Below are 19,296 nucleotides of genomic sequence, written 5' to 3'. Positions count from 1 at the left end.
TGACTGTTCTTCCTGATCTCTATGCCACTATCTGGATACCAGCTTTGGTCTATCAAGCAAAACCAGAATCTAGACCAAACAATGAGAAGCTGGAGGGATGTGAAAAAGGAACCCAAACTGATTTGACATATCTTTCCAGAGATGGGGGAGAAAAATTGGGGGGGGGGGGGGGAGAGGAGGAGAGGAAGTGCTGGGGAAGGAAAAGCATGAACATCGATTTTTTTTCTCCTTTTGAGCAACCTCCATCCCTACCCGATTCCATCTCTTTAGCTACTTCTGTACACACTCCCCTATTATTTCCCCCCCCTCCACTGCTTGAATAAACAATAGTGATGTCCTTGATTTCAGCCACAAACCAATGGTTCTCAACGTTTTTCTTTCCACTCTCACTCCACCTTAAGTATTCCCTATGCCATGGGTACTCTGATTAGTAAGGGATTGCTTAAGGTGGTATGAGGGTGGAAAGGAAAATGTTTGAAAACCACTGTTTTAATAGTACCTTATTGACCATGTGCCCAGTTTCATAACTTCAAAGGAAATGGGCCAACGACAATTTTTCTCAAGTAATATATTTCAGTAATAATTTGGTCTAGAGAAAGATTCTCAACCTTCCCTTCCCAGCGACGTACTACCTTAAGTTCTTTGGCTTGGCTTCGCGGACGAAGATTTATGGAGGGGGTAAAAAGTCCACGTCTGCTGCAGGCTCGTTTGTGGCTGACCTGTCCGATGCGGGACAGGCAGACACGATTGCAGCGGTTGCAAGGGAAAATTGGTTGGTTGGGGTTGGGTGTTGGGTTTTTCCTCCTTTGCCTTTTGTTCGTGAGGTGGGCTCTGCGGTCTTCTTCAAAGGAAGTTGCTGCCCGCCAAACTGTGAGGCGCCAAGATGCACGGTTTGAGTACCTTAAGTACTCCCTTACTAATCACAACACCAATGGCATAGGGAAACAAAAGGTTGAGAACCACTGACTTAAACAGATTTGAAAATAAAGTCTGTCTCCACATCCCAATCACCTGGCCAGTACTCTAGGATTGAGAAAGGTTCATACCCAAAATATTGACTAACCATTTCTACCCATGGATGGTGTCTGGCACTTGCTGAGTTCCTCCCAACAATTATTTTTCTAAGCTGGATCCCTTGAATTCTGCAGCACCTCAGAGTATAATCCTGGAGCAATTAAGTAAATTTCTACAACAGAAAATAATAGTCAAACAATGCTACAGGAAAGGGCGACTACTTTGGCCCAGGTGCTCCTAGTGGATATTTGAATGAGCTCTCCAATTAGAATCAGAATTTATTGTCATGAAATTCGGTGTTTGTGACAGCATTGTCTTTCTTCTTTGGCTTGGCTTCGCGGACGAAGATTTATGGAGGGGGTAAAAAGTCCACGTCAGCTGCAGGCTCGTTTGTGGCTGACAAGTCCGATGCGGGACAGGCAGACACGATTGCAGCGGTTGCAGGGGAAAATTGGTTGGTTGGACAGCATTGTAGTGCAAACATTCATATTATGATCCATCTTACAATACTAATGTATAAATAAAATTAGTTGTGCATGAAAAGTAAGGCAGTGTCTTTGGTTTGATGGCAACAGGGAAGAATTCCTGTGCCTCTGAGTGCTCGTCTTCAGGCTCCTGTACCTCCTTTCCAATGGTATCGGCGTGAGGAGGCCATGGCCTAGGTGGTGGGGGACTTTGAAAATAGAGGCTCCTCTTTTAAGACACCACCTGATGTCGATGGAGTGAAGTCTGGTGATCTCACAGGCCGAGTTAACAAACCAAGAGTTTTTTTTTCTTGTTCTGAGATTTGGTGCCTCCATACCAGACAGTGATGCAACCAGCCAGAATGATTTCCACAGTACACCTGTAGAAGTTTTTGAGCGTCTTCGGTGACACCTCAAAGTATAGCCACTGGCAGGCCTTCTTTGTGATTGCATCCACATGGACGTTCTAGGACAGATCCTCTGAAATGTTGACACTCAGGGCCATGTAAATTCTGCAACAAAGTACCAAGTTTGCTGTCTAATTTTGACCCTTGAGAAATGTGTAACAGTGGGAGTTGGTTATGGAGGAAGAATTGCTACATAAAATTGAGCATGCATGGAAGCTAAGACTTGGGATCAGCTGCAAGACATCTAAAGTGAGGCACCAGTCTATTGATAGATGATTGGACACAGGCAAATGACTATCTTATTGTCAGTTAACAAGTTGGTGGTCTCGAGCCTTGGGGGGGGGGGATTCAGAAGCTCTCTATTGTCTAGCTATTGATATTTTTCACAATAGAGAAACATTCCAATTTCCCACCCCCCCCCAAAGGAAATCTAACTGCATCTTGAATGCAAATATGTTGATGACTGACAAACGCAAAATTCCTGCAGCTGAGACCTTTGATGCAGCCATCACTAAAGGGCAACTCTATCTATGCATTTGAAGTGTTGTCTCTTGTCAATTGCCTTATTAACCTGATGAACGCTGCTTCACACTGAGACAAGTTACAAATGCTCTTTTTCTGAGAAACAACAAATTCCCTTTGGGCAGAATTCCAAGGGCCTTGGGATTACAGGTAATTATGTGGTGTGATTGTGGGGAACGTGGCAAAATTAATAACATCGAGAAGAGCCGAGGTGGTGGGGGACTTTGAAAATAGAGGCTGCTCTTTTAAGACACCACCTGATGTCGATGGAGTGAAGTCTGGTTCAGATTAGAGGTAACATTACGACAAATTGCCGATTGTGAGAATGCTTTTCCTCGGACATTTACAAAAATTGGAAATATATGATTTTAACAAAAATGACAAAATTTGAATTTTTCATGGACATTGTAAGAATAGTTTTTAAAAAATATGTGGGGAAGAAATAAAGAACTTTTAACAAAATAATATTTCACGCATAATGAATATGTTTATATTTTAAATCCTGGATTACGAAATTGAGTGTTAATTTCATGTTAAAGGTTTGGATAATGTTATTGTAGGACAAAAGGGCTCTGGCAGTTTGGCTATTCTTGCCAAATATATCTTTATAAATATTCAATGACCCTGTTAAGCATTGGGTGCAGAAAGTGCACCCAGTTATAATTCAAAGGCTTTTTTAAAAAAAAAGTTCACTTTTAGTTTACAGTTTCACACGTGTGCAGTCAAATAACTGCTACATCAGCCAACTCCCCTTTCTTCACATGTAAATTTTGGCAGCACATATCAGCAGGTAGCTCAGCTGTGGATATTTAGAGGAACCAAGCAGATTTCTGTGGTCCTTGTGTGTCACTGCACTCTGGACTCTCGCTGGGATTTTATTTTTGTTCTTGTTTAGACCATGCCAACAAAACACCTCAGCACAAACCAGGGAGATTAAACCTGGGACCTTGCAGAGAGCATGCATGGATGCTTCCTTGTATTAGCATATGCTCAGTACATTTGACTGGCTGCTGGAGAGCTCCTCAAACAGACTTTCCACAATCTGTTTCTGATAGCCATCTGTGCCTTAACAATGATGTGGCTTAAAACGCAGCAAAGATGTTGCTCAGTCTTAAAGGTGCATTTACAAATTAATATAGAGCAGCAAATTGATAAGATTTCTAAATTAAATTATTGTCATGGATTCCAAGATACAGTGAAAAGCTTTGTTTAGCATGCTATCCAGGCAAGTCAACATCAGAGGGAAGTGTGTTTCAATAAGTAAAATTGTGCAGGTTCTAGGGCAGCCATTCTCAACAGGGGATGTACACCCCCTCTCTACTGGGTGGGGGGGGTGTCACTGCACATTTAAGGGGGAATCATGGATAAATCATTAAAATATTTTAGAAGTTGTCAGTAGGAGAGAAGTACAAAAGAAACCAACTAAACTTCACTGCTTCACAGGGGAGCAGGCCCATAAATTTTGAGAGTCCTGGTGGGATCTAGCCAAAAAAATATGGTTAAGTACAAATGAAAAGAAACAAGAACGGTGCAAGGACATCATGTTTTTCTAGTGAGATCCATTTCTGACTAATCACAGCAGGGCTGCACAGTTGGTGCAACACCTTTACAGCGCCAGCGATTGGGACTGGACTGGGTTTCAAATCCCACACTGTAAGGACCCTGTGTCTACATGGGTTTTTTCCAGGGCTCCAGTTTCCTCCCACCATTCAAAACATACCAGTGGTGTAGGTTAATGGGGTGTAAATTGGGTGGCATGGACTTATGGGATGAAATGGAACTGTTACCAATGCTGTATGTGTAAATTAACATGAAAGAAACTGCTCTTGAATCTGAAGGTTTGTGTTTTCATGCTCGTGTACCTTCTGTCTGAAGGGAGGAAGAAGAGAGTGTGACTGAGACTGGATGTGCCTTTTAATGTGAGCAACCTTCCTGAGGCAGTGGGAGGTATGGACAGAGTCGAGGGGAGGTCGGTGCATGATGGCCTGAGTTGCAGCCCCAACTCTCAAATGGATTGGATAAGGAGGCTTTAGCTACTGGGAAATGATTTTTGCAAGTATCCCTGCCCCATAATTCTCTATTCCTTATTTTAGCCTCAGAACTTGCATTTCAGAAGATTCTGACATGTAAACAAAAGCTATAAAATCGAACATTAAATGAGCACTTACCTGTGAGAAATTTGATGATGATTATTCGAGTAATGGGAGTTGGTGAGTCAACGTGAGATCCTATCTGCGCATGCGCAGCCATTCCTTTGCAGTCCAGAAGGGAGAAGCCATTGAACTTAAATGAGCTAAACTAAACAAGCCAACCATAACACGAACCTGCGACTGAACATTATTTATTATATAACAAACATCTTTATCCATAAACAAGAAAAAAGGGAGGGAGAGGTGGGCACATTGACTCACCAACTCCCATTACTCAAATAATAATCATTGAACTTCGCACAGGTAAGTGCTCATTTAATGTTCCATTATTCCTCACGATGTTCGTTGGTTCACCAACGTGAGAGTTTGTAGCTCAGTGGCTTATCCCCTTCGGGTGGTCCGACAGACCATAATCAGTTCAACGGGTCCCCTTCCCATGGTCTTACTCAATCTGTCGCATGTGGGATGGAAGCCGTGAAACTCTGCCCCTCTGAATTTAAAGCCTTATTGTAAAACCTATTAAAGGTTCTCTCATTACTCAATCCTGCCTGGAACCTCAGCCCTATTGGCTGATTGTAACCTAAACTGAGAAATATCCACTCCAGCCGCTCTCATTACCTCCTGTAGCCATCTGGCCAATGTCTGGGAGGTAGCCTGCTGATGCAGTTTTTTATTACATATAAAGAGGTATTTCTCATTTAGTCTAATATGTTTTGTACATGTAATGCATCTTTTTGAACAATCCAACACACATAATTTTTCCCATATGCATACAATGAAAATTCTGTCGCGATTCTCCTTTGCCTGTTATGTTACAAAATGTCTGTAACTTGAATGTTTACAGTCATATTCCCAATGGATGTCGTCCATATGAATGAAAGACAAGGTTTATACCCTCTGGGCCAATGTCAAGGCTGCTATCATTATCGGCTTATGAGACAGGCTATGCAAGTCCAAACTGGAAGTTGGTGACAGTAGCCTTAAATAGTCCAAAACAATCTTTACGTCCCAAATTAATTTATATCTGTGTAGCTGAGGATGCAAGTGAAACACTCCTCATGAATCTTTTGATCAGGGGATGGTTCATCATCTCATGCTCAGAGTCCTGGTGTAGCAAGAAAGCAGCCAGTGCACTCTTTGCTGTATTCACCGTGCTGTAGCTGGCTCCCTGCACGTAGAACATATCGGTTGGAAAACCCAGTTCACCTCCGATAGAGGCTGTCTATTCATTCAGTCTGATTTGGGCACAGTACTTTTCCATTTCCCTTCATAGGAGGCATTCTGTATTTGTAGACTTTCTCCAAGATGCCCGCTGGATGTCTAGAGTTCTAGTCTGCAGAGTGTTTATGTCGATCCTCACAATGGATGAGATATCTTTGACACCAGTTGAATTAGCAGCCCTTTGTTGTTTGTGAATACCAATGGACTCCCCACCATAAGCCTAAGGAGTTCGGGGAACGAACATTGGGAAGGCCAATTTGGCATTACCAGCAATCCCGAGGCACCGTCTTCCTGTATCTTATTCAGGCACTTCCCCACCAAGGCGAATAGAGGGAACGCATAAAAATTAAATTTTGACCAGACTAGGGTAAAGGTGTCAATGGCCTCCGCTTGTGGATCCCGCAGCCAGGACACGAGCCTCAGAACCTGGGCATTAAGCCTGGAGGCAAACAAATTTATCTCCGGCGGTTTAAAATATTTTTTACCCAGAGTCCAGACATTCGGTCCGCCTGTACGTTGATCCGACCCGGCAGGTAGGTGGCAGTAACCCAAATGCTCCTCTGAATATGCCAGCTCCAAGTCTCAATGGCTAGCTTGTTACAGGAAGAAGATTTAAGACCTCCCATATTATTGAGGTGGGCCACAGCTGAAGTGTTATCTAACCTCAGCAATACATGAATGTCAGCTTCCCTCGCACAGAAAGACTTTAGTGCTAGAAACCTCATTTTAATTTCTAAGTAATTGATGCCTGATTTAGAGGCCACCCTGAGCTCTACATCTGTCCATCTGCCCCCAGTAGAGACCTTTAGATTCGTGGCTTCCCAACCTTCACCACTGGTGTCTGACCTGATCTTCAGCTCCACCTTTCTGAGCTCGATCCTTGCTTAAGCCAGCAAGATATGGTTAGCCTCATGGGCCTGTCAAAATGTTCCCTAGCTGCCTTAGAGCTGATACTTTGTCTCTTTGTAGGAACCTATAATTTAGCAGACCATATTGTACCACCGGGAAAGCCGCCACCAGTTTCCCAATCAACCTGGCCACCTTTCTTATTGGAGGGACAAGACTCTGTCATGAGCCCTCTGCAGGCTGTCCTAATCTCTGCCACTTTATCCTCTGGCAGGTTAATTTTCATTCCTTCTGTATCAATAGGCACTTTCAGGTGGCCAATTGCCCCGCATGTAAAGCTGCATGTTTAGGCAATATGCGGCTGTTTTGAGGCCACCTGAATGTGCAGGAGGCGCACTTGAGGCGAGCTACATAACCCTCCTCCGAGAGGGATAATCAGCTCAGCTCAGTGGCTCCCCCAGCCACCTGAATGCAGCTGTCTGAAAGTGGATGTTAAAGGGTCAGGCTGCTGACATGGCAGTGACGTCGTCAGCCTGAGATGCCTGGCTCAAGTCTTGAAGCACGTTGCGCAGGCAGGCTAGTGTAGGTTCAGTCATTCTGTTTAGCAGTGAAGGAAGAGTGTATTTGAACAATGGCTCCAAGAAAGGCTAATAACTGGTCTGAAGAAGAGGTAAGACTGCTTCTAGACCATCTGACTCAGGAATCCCAGGAAAGGGAGCTCACTGGGACAGTTAGGGATGGTTCCACTTTTGAGCAGCTGTCCAGAGTGCTCGCAGCACCTGGGCACAAGCACAGTAAAAATCAGGTGGACACGAAGCTGAAGAGCATGAGGAAGAAATTCCACGCAGTCCTGGACCACAAGAGGAGGAGTGGCAATGGGCACAAGGAGTGGCAGTACTTCGACCAGTGCCACACTCTCTGGGGAGGATAGGTGCTCAGCTACTCCCTTGAATGTAGCCAGCACTCTGGAGACCCCTGAATCCCCAGAACTCATCCCTGAGGAATCTCAGGGTTCACACAGCAGCAATGGAGTAGACATGCCAGTCCAGGAGGAGGAGGCCACCGCCAAGGACCCAGCAGCCATGGATTTGGATGCCTCCGAGAGAGGAAGCGCAGAGGTCACTGTCCCTGGAAGTGGCGAGGTGGCACTCTCAACAGAGAATACAGGTACAGTAGCAATGAGGTTGTGTTTATGGAGAAGCACTTAAGTCCAATGCTGATGCACTTTTCCTGTTTCCACCCACAGCCTCTGGTCCCAGATGCAAGCGCCAGTGACTGACGAAGGGGCAGGTTCTCGCAAAGAAGCTGCAAGCGATGATGTTGGCACTTGACAGGGAGGACTGAGAGAGACCGCCAGCGTGCAGAGGAGGCGCTGGATCGCGAGAGAGTCATGCTTGCCGACCAGAGGGAGGACAAGGAAGCAACGCACCGCTCCGAAGTGGAGAAGGATGCCCAGTCGATGTCCGAGTTTGCGGCTTCCCTGTGGGGACTGAGTGCCACAATGGACAGGCAGTCAGTCATCTTCAACAGATTGGAGGCCACAGTCGTATAGTCAAACGATTGGAGGCCACAGTCGTATGGTCAGTCTCATCCCATGTACCTGGCCCCTCCATCCAGTATGCCATTTCATTCCACACCAGTGCATCATAGTAGTGGACGCTTTGGCATGACTGAGATGCTGGAGTCTGGTACCAGTTCCTCATCCCCCACCCCTCCTCCAACTCGTTCCTCTCAATGCTGGAATGAAGTTTATGTCGGGCTAAACATCCTTAATGCTGCTAACACACTATTCACTTTTGTTGTTCATGAAGCCCCGCAGAAGTGTAATGTTCTGTGCGACACTTCAAGGATGGAAACATTTAGCAGTGAGATGCTGTGGTGCCGGGTGGTTGTGTTTACTGTTTCAGTGTTTTATCTGCTGTGTTCAAGTGTGGAGTGGATTTGCACTGTTATTTGTCCACTCCATGGTTTCCTTCAAGTTTAAGAATGATGTGAAATGTTAACGTTCAGATATCTACCTCAGATATTTATGAAGCAGTGTGATTTCTCAAAGAATGTCTTTTATAAAATATTATTAAATTTTTTAACAAGCACACAAGTCACAAGTTTCATTTATATGCACCTATTCATTCGCGAGAGCACATAACATGCCCGGCAGCAGGCTCATGTCACCACATTGGGTGGGGAGGGTGGAGGGGGGTACAAGTCATGGAAAATGGGGAGCTGGGTAGCAGGGACGTACCCTTACAGGACGGACATGATGACAGAACGAATGGCCTGATGCCCATGGCCCTGCTGATCAGCACAATCTGCGCTATTGGGTGCAGGACCATCTGCTTCAACCAATGTCCACTCTGAAGGGAAGTTTTCCTTGTTAATCTCACATATGTTGTGCAGTACACAGCAGGCAAACACAACATCTGGGACTAAGGTGGTAGAGATATCTAGACGCTTCGACAGGCATCGCCAGCAACCTTTTAGACGGCCAAATGCATGTTCCACCACTATCCTTACTGAATTAAGGGCCTTGTTAAATCTTCGCTGATCCAGTACTCGGTGCTGTGTGAACCCCTTCATCAGCCAGTTTCGTAGGGGGTTCGCCGCATCACCCACAAGATGCACTGGAACCTCCACTCCCTCAACATCCTTGGACACCTGCAGGCACAACAATGCAGACATGTAGTTAATTCATGCACCTGAATGTTGACACAGCAAGCATGCATAACATTTGAAACATGAAGCTTTGAAGGGTGAACACTCACGTCACCTGGGAAGAGGTACCTGCCCTGGTCCTCAGCTTTTCTATACAGAGGAGAGTTGGCAAGCACTCGGACGTCATGCGTGCAGCCCAGTTACCCCACAAACACATCTGAGAAGCTGTAACATGAGTGGAAATCACACAGTGAAGTCATAGTCATTGGAAATGTGATGTGATGTACATCAATAGAGGCTTAACTCACCAGAATCTGTGGTCAACCACCACTTGCAGAACCGCCAAATGCCACCCTTTGCGATTGAAGTAGGCTGCAGCATCCACGCTGGGTGTGATAATGGGAATGTGTGACCCATCACATTGGGTATCCCCTTTTGCGCAAAATCATCAATGGTCTCCTGGAGATGTGTTCCACTTGGCAAGGAGATTAAACATTTACCGAGGAACTTCCTCAAGGCAGCAGTCACCTCCTGCACCACCATGCACACGGTGCTGACGCCTATTCCAAAGATGGTACTGATGGATCAATACTCACAAGGGATGGCATACCACCACAAGGCCACAGCTAATCGAAGTCCGGGCTCCAATGGTCGTTGCAAGTCCGGTCAATGCACCTTCAGGTGAGGTTCTATGAGTTCCAGCATGAAGTGAAAGGTGCCACGTGACATACGAAAGTGTCTGCTCTACTCAGCATCATCATATTTGGTGAGGACATTACTCCAGAACTCAGCACCCTGCAGTCGATTCAACCTCCAGAGAGACCAATGTGTCACCATAGCTAATTGACTGACCACCAGCATTTGCCTTCATCTGCGGTGCTTACGCTCCACGTGCCTTTTGACCGCTAACTGCTGTCTTCTTGCCCTCAACCTTTGCAGGAACCTTCTCCTGATGGCACCCATGCGATTTTCAGATCTCAAGGAAGATTGAAGAGCTTTACCAGCACAAATAGCCTTACCAAGGATCTGCTTTATCTCATTCTGAACACTCAGAAACACTGAAATCATCATCATTATGTCTCCTTCCTGCACAGGGTCGGCCATTGTCCTGTGTTCCTTCTTGTTGCGCTCAAAATGACATCATGTCAGTGGGCGGGATCACAGCTGATACTGGGCAGGAGCCGAATGTGCTCAAAGCCACATCCTGTGCAGTTGTGTCCTTCAGGTGGTCAGCGTTGTGCTTTAAACGCTGCCACCTGAACGTCAATTTAAAGGGCCGCTTCTGCTTCTTCAGGCGCATTCTTAGCGTAGAATGCACCTGAAAAAGACAAATAATGAAGACGAGGAACTTTAACCTTTTAGTAGGCACTAGCACTGATTTCTTGGGATGTATAATAAACCCCACATGGCTTAATAATCTCGAGATGGCTGCTACTGCCCTTTTTGTTTCCTCAATAAGGGTATTATCTAGGTAACCAATTACCATGTGCCCCTCTTTCCTGAGCCTTGCAAACACTAGCTTCAGTAACTTGGTAAATGCCCTGGGCACTGAGCTCAGCCCATTCAGCAAGGCCTTATACTGCCATAGCTCTCCCTTCCAGGTAAGTTTCAAGAATTTCCTGTACTGTGGGCAGATCGCAACCAAATAGTATGTGTCTTGCAAATCCATCGAGGCCATGTAATAGCCCTTACATAACATAGGCATCACAGAATATACGTTATCCATTTTAAAATTCCTGTACAAGACATATTCATTAAGATCCGATCGATCCAGTATCATTCTAGTGTCGCCACTTCTTTTGGGTCGTGTAAAGATGTTTGATACAAACGCATGGCTACAACATTCAATAATGTTTTTCTTTTTTAATGCCATGATCTCAGCACATACAGCCTCCGTCAGTTGCAGTCTGCGTATGTATGCATATGGATGCTTCCTCCTTATCAGAGCGGTTTTCTTGGGATCGATTTTATACCCCTTCACTGTTTGCCGAATAGAAGCATCAGTGGTAATATTACACCATCTATCATAGAATACCGATAGAACAGCCAACCTTTAAAGCCTTGTAATTATCAAGTGCACTCAACTGTAAATGCGTAATGTTCACTTCCTCGACCTGCCTAGTCCGTGGGCTGATGCATTCTGGGCCCACCTCCGTGAAGCACTTTGAGTGGGAAAATTCTGCTGTCACTGTCTCCACAGAGGGCATTTCCCTAAAAAAGTCCTGCTGGCTGTTGCCTCTTGGAGTGGGAAACCGCCTCGGGTAACCTGCTTAAATTCCCCTCCATACCCGAGATAGGGGTGAAACATAACAGGTTCTCATGCCGGTGGTCTCGGACCTCTGACCACGCCAACCGCTGCCCTCTGCTGCTCATTCAAATCTTTCACTTGTTTGCTGAGATCGTCACCAAATAGAAATTTCATTACAGGGTTAGATGGTCTGCACAGATGAGCATAGCTTACATTTAGGTCAGGTTTAATCAGCTCCTTCCTGAAGGCATTCAGTTCATAGTTTGCATGGGATAACAGCCCCAGAGTGTCTTGTTGGGTCTCTGATAGATCATGTGAGAGTGTTTGTACGAATGGAGTGATACCTTTAACCACTGACCCCTGTAGTCTTTGCAATTTCATGTCTTTTGCCCTTATGGGATCCTTCAAATTGTCCCATATCGTGGGGTTTACCTTGGTCACTTCCAACAGAGGGCAGTTAACAGGGCAGGGGTACCTCTTGATGGATTCTTCTAGTACCGTCTCCTGAAAAGCATTCGATACCATATAAGTTATTGATTCCGCAATATTCTCCACTAGTGGCTGGCCTCTACCCCTCGGTACTGCAAACTTCATAGCAATAGCCGGTATATTCTCCTCCTGACTTGCCTGAGCAGTATATGGGGATTTGGGTGACTTGGCCTCCATTACCGGCCCTTCATCATCTTCCCATGTATAATCATAAATGTCCTCCCCCTGCTCTGATGATGTAGGAAACCTACACCATGGCTGTCACCAGTTCCTCTAATTTGTCCAGACTTACAATTTTGTCGCTGGTCAAGGCCTCTGCTTTCTGGCAGGCCTTACTCTCGGGCCCCGATCGAGCGGGTGCCCGTCGTGCAGAGACCACGTCCTTCTTCGGGCTTTTTCTGGTTATTCTCGCCCGTTGAGTGGGCGGCTTCGCTACACGACGTGTTAAGTTTGGCTCAGGTCCTACCTGCTCTTGAGTGGGGTAATCCCCCTCACTGCCACTCACACTGAGGTCCAATCGTCTCCTGCAGCTCACCTTATGCAGTGGCATAATGGTATCACTGCTTGCTTTCTGAGACCCTGACTTCCACAAAGCCAGATCAGTACAGCTAGACTCGGACCCCACCTTCAGTGAAGGTAGATCTCTGCTGCCTGATCCCACCCCAGTGGAGGTAGATCAGCATCACCGTTAATTGTTTTCAGACCCCAACTTCAACGAAGCCAGGTCTGTGCAGCCAACCTTGGGGCCCACCTTCAGTGAAGGTCGACCCAGTACTGCCACCTGATCCCACCTGTTTAGTCTTTAAATAATGAAAAATTATAATTCCAAACAGGAAGCAATATCCATTCTAAACAAATTTGGAATCTAAAAGCTCAACTAAAACATCATCTGAATGGTGGGAAGAAACCCAAGCCCACGAGGAAACCCACACAGACATAGGGAGAATGCACAAACTCCTTACAGACAGCGCCAGATTCGAATCTGGGTTGCTGGCGCTGTAACAGCATTGCGCTAACCATTACACCAACCATGCTACAGTGCTATGCTCACCGTGCCGCTCGATTCCCTTTATTCCTGCATTTTGTTTTTAACTAAATGGGATTATAAAGGAAAGCAATCTCCATTGGGTTTGTTTCTGGCAGCTATTTAATAAATTACGTACATCACGTTGCCGTAAGAAAGGAAAATGTTGCATTACATGGGCATGATCCTTAAAGTGAAACTCTAAACACATTTTTATTCTTTCTACTTTGCTCGTATTTAAGCATCGGTTTAACCAGTGACAATACATCTTGGCACAGTAATAAGATACTTCTTTTTAACAAATGCATTACTCTTACTGTTCATTGTATTGTTTCAGTTTGTTTGATGCAAGAATGAATTGCCTACTTTCAAGTTTAAAAAAAAGCTATTATTTAAAGCACTCTGCTTTGCTGGTATATATTTTTCATTTTGAGTGAATAATTAAGCTATGTGATCCCACTCAAGATCATTGTTTACAGCTCAGAATAATAACCTGGCAACAGTAGTACAGTAATTATAGGGAACAAGCAGGGTAACTGTCACTGGTAGAATTTTGATCAACACACTTGATCAATGTAAATTAAGGTATTCTATTTCATGTCTAACTTTATTTTAGATATGACTGGCAACTGCAAGGGTTGCAACAATATATGCAGTCCAGGGTTAAAAGATGTGAAAATTGCTCTCTGTTTCTCTTTCTTTGGCTTGGCTTCACGGATGAAGATTTATGGAGGGGGTAAAAGTCCACGTCTGCTGCAGGCTCGTTTGTGGCTGACAAGTCCGATGCGGGACAGGCAGACACGGTTGCAGCGGCTGCAGCGGCTGCAGGGGAAAATTGGTTGGTTGGGTGTTGGGTTTTTCCTCCTTTGCCTTTTGTCAGTGAGGTGGGCTCTGCGGTCTTCTTCAAAGGAGGTTGCTGCCCGCCAAACTGTGAGGCGCCAATATGCACGGTTTGAGGCGAGATCAGCCCACTGGCGGTGGTCAATGGGGCAGGCACCAAGAGATTTCTTTAAGCAGTCCTTGTACCTTTTCTTTGGTGCACCTCTGTCACGGTGGCCAGTGGAGAGCTCGCCATATAACACGATCTTGGGAAGGCGATGGTCCTCCATTCTGGAGACGTGACCCACCCAGCGCAGCTGGATCTTCAGCAGCGTGGACTCGATGCTGTCGACCTCTGCCATCTCGAGTACTTCGACGTTAGGGATGAAAGCGCTCCAATGGATGTTGAGGATGGAGCGGAGACAACGCTGGTGGAAGCGTTCTAGGAGCCGTAGGTGATGCCGGTAGAGGACCCATGATTCGGAGCCGAACAGGAGTGTGGGTATGACAACGGCTCTGTATACGCTTATCTTTGTGAGGTTTTTCAGTTGGTTGTTTTTCCAGACTCTTTTGTGTAGTCTTCCAAAGGCGCTATTTGCCTTGGCGAGTCTGTTGTCTATCTCATTGTCGATCCTTGCATCTGATTCATCAGATTACATATCCTAGATTACATATCTAGGACTGAATTAAAAGTGGCCTGGAGCATGCACAGAAAGATAATGCTTGTGAACACTTGGTGGACTCTGAGGTTGGAACGAGAGCAAATTTATCGGGCAGCTACGTGTCATATCAAAATAACACAATGTAAACCAAACTGGAATGTTCCAAAAATTTCCAGCACACATTCAAGCATAGGTTCTTCCCAGCTGTGACCAGACTCTTGAACAGGCCTCTCGTATGCCAAAGCTGATCTCTTGATCTCACAAAGTGTCCTCATTGCAGCCCCTGCACATTTAACTGCACTTTTAACTGCACGCTAAACAAAGTTTTCCCATGTATTTTGGTACACATGACAAGAAGAAAAAAATTCAATTCAGAAATCAGACCCCAAATGCTTCTATGGAGATTTTGAGGAAAGTTTTTGAATTCATTTTCTCTCATTTAACTAATACAGTTTAGTTATTTTACAAAATTTGAGCATTTTTTTCCTTTTGCTTATTTTGAAAAAGTACTAGTCGCAGTTTTTAATGGATGGGACTGGTTTTCTAAAACATTATGACTGCAGAAATAAATCTATTAGCAAGTAGATGAAATTGTCACCCTGAGTTTCCATTTGCCTGTTCCTGTGATACATCTTTATTACAATCAATGATTGAAGAGTTCTCTGGAAATGTGTCCCCCTCCCCCCCGCCCCCCCCCCCCCCCACCTCCCCCAACTGGTGATGCTCGCAAAGGTGCAATGCCTTTAATAATATCTTTCATGGAAATAGGGTGGCATGTTTATCTATATAGTAACACCATTGATCCTTTATGAGGCAGCCAATACCATAAAGGACTCCCATTTCCATGGTAGCAGTGGCAGGGGCTTGAGTGATAGAAGGTTCATTATAACTGAGGCATGAGTGCAGAAGTATACCTTCATGAAAGGTCAAGGTGCTGAGGGCTATTGTGAACTGGGACAGAAGAGGTGTTGAGGCTAACGTGGAGCAGCCAAGATTAAATTGAATACTCCTGCTCCTCTTGCTGGATGAAGCTTTAATCATAACAAACACAATCTTTGGTTAACCCCCAGCTATAAACAGTGCAAAGCCAGTCAGAAGCCTGAAGACCAGTACCTCTTGGTTCAAGAATTGTTTCTTTTCTTTGGCCATCCAATTCTTGTTACACTTAGAGACACCACAAGGGGACTGTCCGTGCTATTGCCAGCCACTTTGTTTGCACTAGGATTACTGTGACGATTTATTATCTATGTTATCTTTTTATTGCCTCTTTTAATTTAATTCAATTAGTTCACTATTTTTGATTTCCTTTATAAATACCTGTTCAGTTGTAGCAAGTAAGAATTCCAGGGCATATGTACATTGTATAATAAACTAATTATCATTATCATGTTCTTCAAATCTATTTCTCATGAAGCATTAAAATGTTCATTGTTTTCTTTGCAAAATATAAAATGTAAGCAATGTTTTTTTTTTATTTAAGTAACAGCACACTGCCTTAGCCGGTATGTATTGTATGCCCTCATTTCCCATAGTCAAGCGAAACTTATTGTCATATGATGGCACAAGTGCACCCGACGAAACAGTGTTCTCTTAACCGTGCCGCCCTCTCTTCAGACAGCGATCCCAGTAAATCATGTCGATGGTGGAGGGAGGGAGACTCCAGTGATCATTGAGTTGCCTTCAATACCGTTGGGGAGAGACTTACAGAGATTACAACAGTATATTTCCAAAACAGGATGTGGTGGAGCTTAGAGGAGACACTAAATTTGGTGGTGTTTCCAGGTAGAGGCACTTGTTAGGGATGTGGTGTCTACGAATTCACCGTATGACTCTTCTCAATTGGTACCTGTCCTGCTCCTTAGCACCTTTTCCACACACACAGTGGAACAAGCTGGCACAGCAAGTGATAGAGATGGGTACAATTTTTTTTTTGTTTAAATACTTTTAAAGCTATATGGATAAGAAAGGCTTAAGAGATATAGGCCTACGGCAAACTAATGAGATGGGCTCAGGTAGACAACCTGATCAGCAGAAATGAGTTTGGCTAAAGGACTTGTTTCTGTGGTGTATGATCCAAAACAATATTAACGTTTTTAATATTGTTTATAGCTGTTGTTAGAAACAGAAGTACCTTCACAGAAATTGCTCGAGACAAAAATTGAGAACAAAGAACATTTATTATACAACAATGCAAAGTTGGGTGCTTCTCCTTACCCTGGGAATACACACATACACTGGGGCTCACCCAACTTTTATACAGTTAGTACCCTCCCCCTTACATTCTTCTGCCTCCTGGATGAGTTTGGCATTAGGCAATCCTGTCTGCCTACGTGCTGTTTCTGTGAACTTGGAGGACCAGGGGGTATCCTGTCAGTGTCCCATCATGTCATTGTCCTTATTCACACCTTCCTGACTCTCAGGGCTGACTAAGGCAGAACTTGCTAATTCTGTCTAAGGCTAGAAGACCTTATCTTATTCAGACTACTTTACTTCCTACATTCAATTATCTATCCTTATCTTATTCATACTAGTGAACTTGCTGATTCCGTCTAAAAGGCTAGAAGACCCTTATCTTATTCAGACAAACTTTACTTCCGACATTCTATTATCTATTATCTATCCTTATCTTATTCATACTGGTGAACTTGCTGATTCCGTCTAAAAGGCTAGAAGACCCTTATCTTATTCAGACAAACTTTACTTCCTACATTCTAATATCTATTCTTATCCTGTTCACACTGGCTTTATTCATTTACCCATATATCTATACTAGTTTCCTCATCTTCATATTTTTATATCAGTTTTACTCATCTCTCACAATCCTTACTTCTCTTTTAGATCAATGTTGCTCATCTCTCACACTGTGGTTTAACCAAAGATTGTGTTTGTTATGATTAAAGCTTCATCCAGCAAGCTGTAGATAAGAACACAAGAGGAGCAGGAGTATTCAATTTAATCTTGGCTGCTCCACGTTAGCCTCAACTCCTCTTCTGTCCCAGTTCACAATAGCCCTCAGCACCTTGACCTTTCATGAAGGTATACTTCTGCACTCATGCCTCAGTTATAATGAACCTTCTATCACTCAAGCCCCTGCCACAAAGGATCTAGTTGTCTTCTTCTGGCTGTTTCGAGAACCAGATGCAAATTAAGTCATGGAACATGGACCAGGTATGTCAAAATTGATAAGAAAATCTAAGCCTTATGACTTGAACATATATCACACATCACTGTGATGTTGCAAGACAATACAAGTCGTACTCCTTTCTAGTCTCGATGTACAGATGAATATTGAGGAGTTAATGACAATGTTTTAGTTAGTGTATACTTGTCTGACCTGTCAATATTCCTCCTTCAACCATTGGTGAAATGCTTCAAAGTTTCTTCAAGAAAATGACAGAAGGAGAAGAAGGCAAAATGAACTGACCCAGTGTAAAAGTAGAAGACACAAATTTCTTGTTTATTTTCATTGTGTGATGACATTGTTTAATGGGTTTAATGTATCATATATGTTGAACGTTGAGTGGGTGGGGAGGGGGGTGAAGGAGGGAGGGAAGGGAGGGGGGAAAGGGGAGAAAATGACACTGTATATTCAAGAGGGAAATGTTTGTGTGCATTTTGGTCAGTATGGTTCATAGTGTGAAAAATAAAAAAAATTAAAAAAAGAAAAGTGATTTTGTGCCATTCCAAATCAATTTTTCTAGGAATGAGAAAACCACACAAGGATCATGTTCACAGGAATGGACACTAGCTGGATGAAAACAAACTACATTTTCAGTTCAGGTAAATACTACTTTCACAGTTTCCAATTTCTTTCTGTATCGTTTCTCAGTTTAAAATCCAATGGGATGAATAGACTTCCAAATGGCTTTTTAGAAAGAAATGGTTTCTCATAGAGCATAACTCCTATTGACACTGACACCAGTGGCTTGGCCTGATCAAGTCTTGGGATTTACTGTTGTGAATTATAGAGCTTTATAGCCTACCCATGTGTGTGGCCTTCAAATGTATTCACACCGCACATTAGAAGATCCATTCAAAAATGTGACAGAAATAAAGTACAAAACTCTTGAAGATTGACTCCATTAAATGTTTTTCTCAAAATTGTTATAAAGCCACATGGAGATGCACATCAATGAGTTGAACTTGGTGAACTGTTGACATTTTAGTAATTTAGTTTGTTATTGACACCTTGCCAAATGGAACAGTGTATAATTCCTTTAAATTAAACTGCTGGGCAAACCAACTCAGATGATCTATATTATTTAGGTTCCTTTGTTGCATCCATTTGGAGTCATACTTTAAGTCAAGTGTATAAATAATTTCTCTCATCCTTTCTACTGGTATCACTTTCAACATCAAGTTCAAGTTTATTGGCTACATGCAGCAAAATGCAACGATAGAGGTTGTTTTGTGAGCAGACCAGTATTTTTGTCTTTTGAACTTGTGAGAGATGAGTAAAACTGATATAAATATATGAGGATGAGGAAACTAATATAGATATATGGGTAAATGAATAAAGCCAGTATGAACAGGATAAGAAATGGATATTAGAATGTAGGAAGTAGAGTTAGTCTGAAATAAGATAAGGGTCTTCTAGCCCTAGATAGAATTAGCAGGTTTTGCATGTGTAATTAGTAAGCCCTAGTATTAGCAAGTTCTACATATGAAGAGGTTGTAGCCCTGAGAGTTGGGAAGGTGTAAATTAGAAAGACAGGTTTGTGAATAAGGACAATGAGGATAATGACATGATGACACCGACAGGAGGCAGAAGAATGTAA

The sequence above is a fragment of the Narcine bancroftii genome, chromosome 8 (genome assembly GCF_036971445.1).
Source record: "Narcine bancroftii isolate sNarBan1 chromosome 8, sNarBan1.hap1, whole genome shotgun sequence".
Lineage (NCBI taxonomy): Eukaryota > Metazoa > Chordata > Chondrichthyes > Torpediniformes > Narcinidae > Narcine > Narcine bancroftii.
This window is presented reverse-complemented; position numbering follows the sequence as displayed.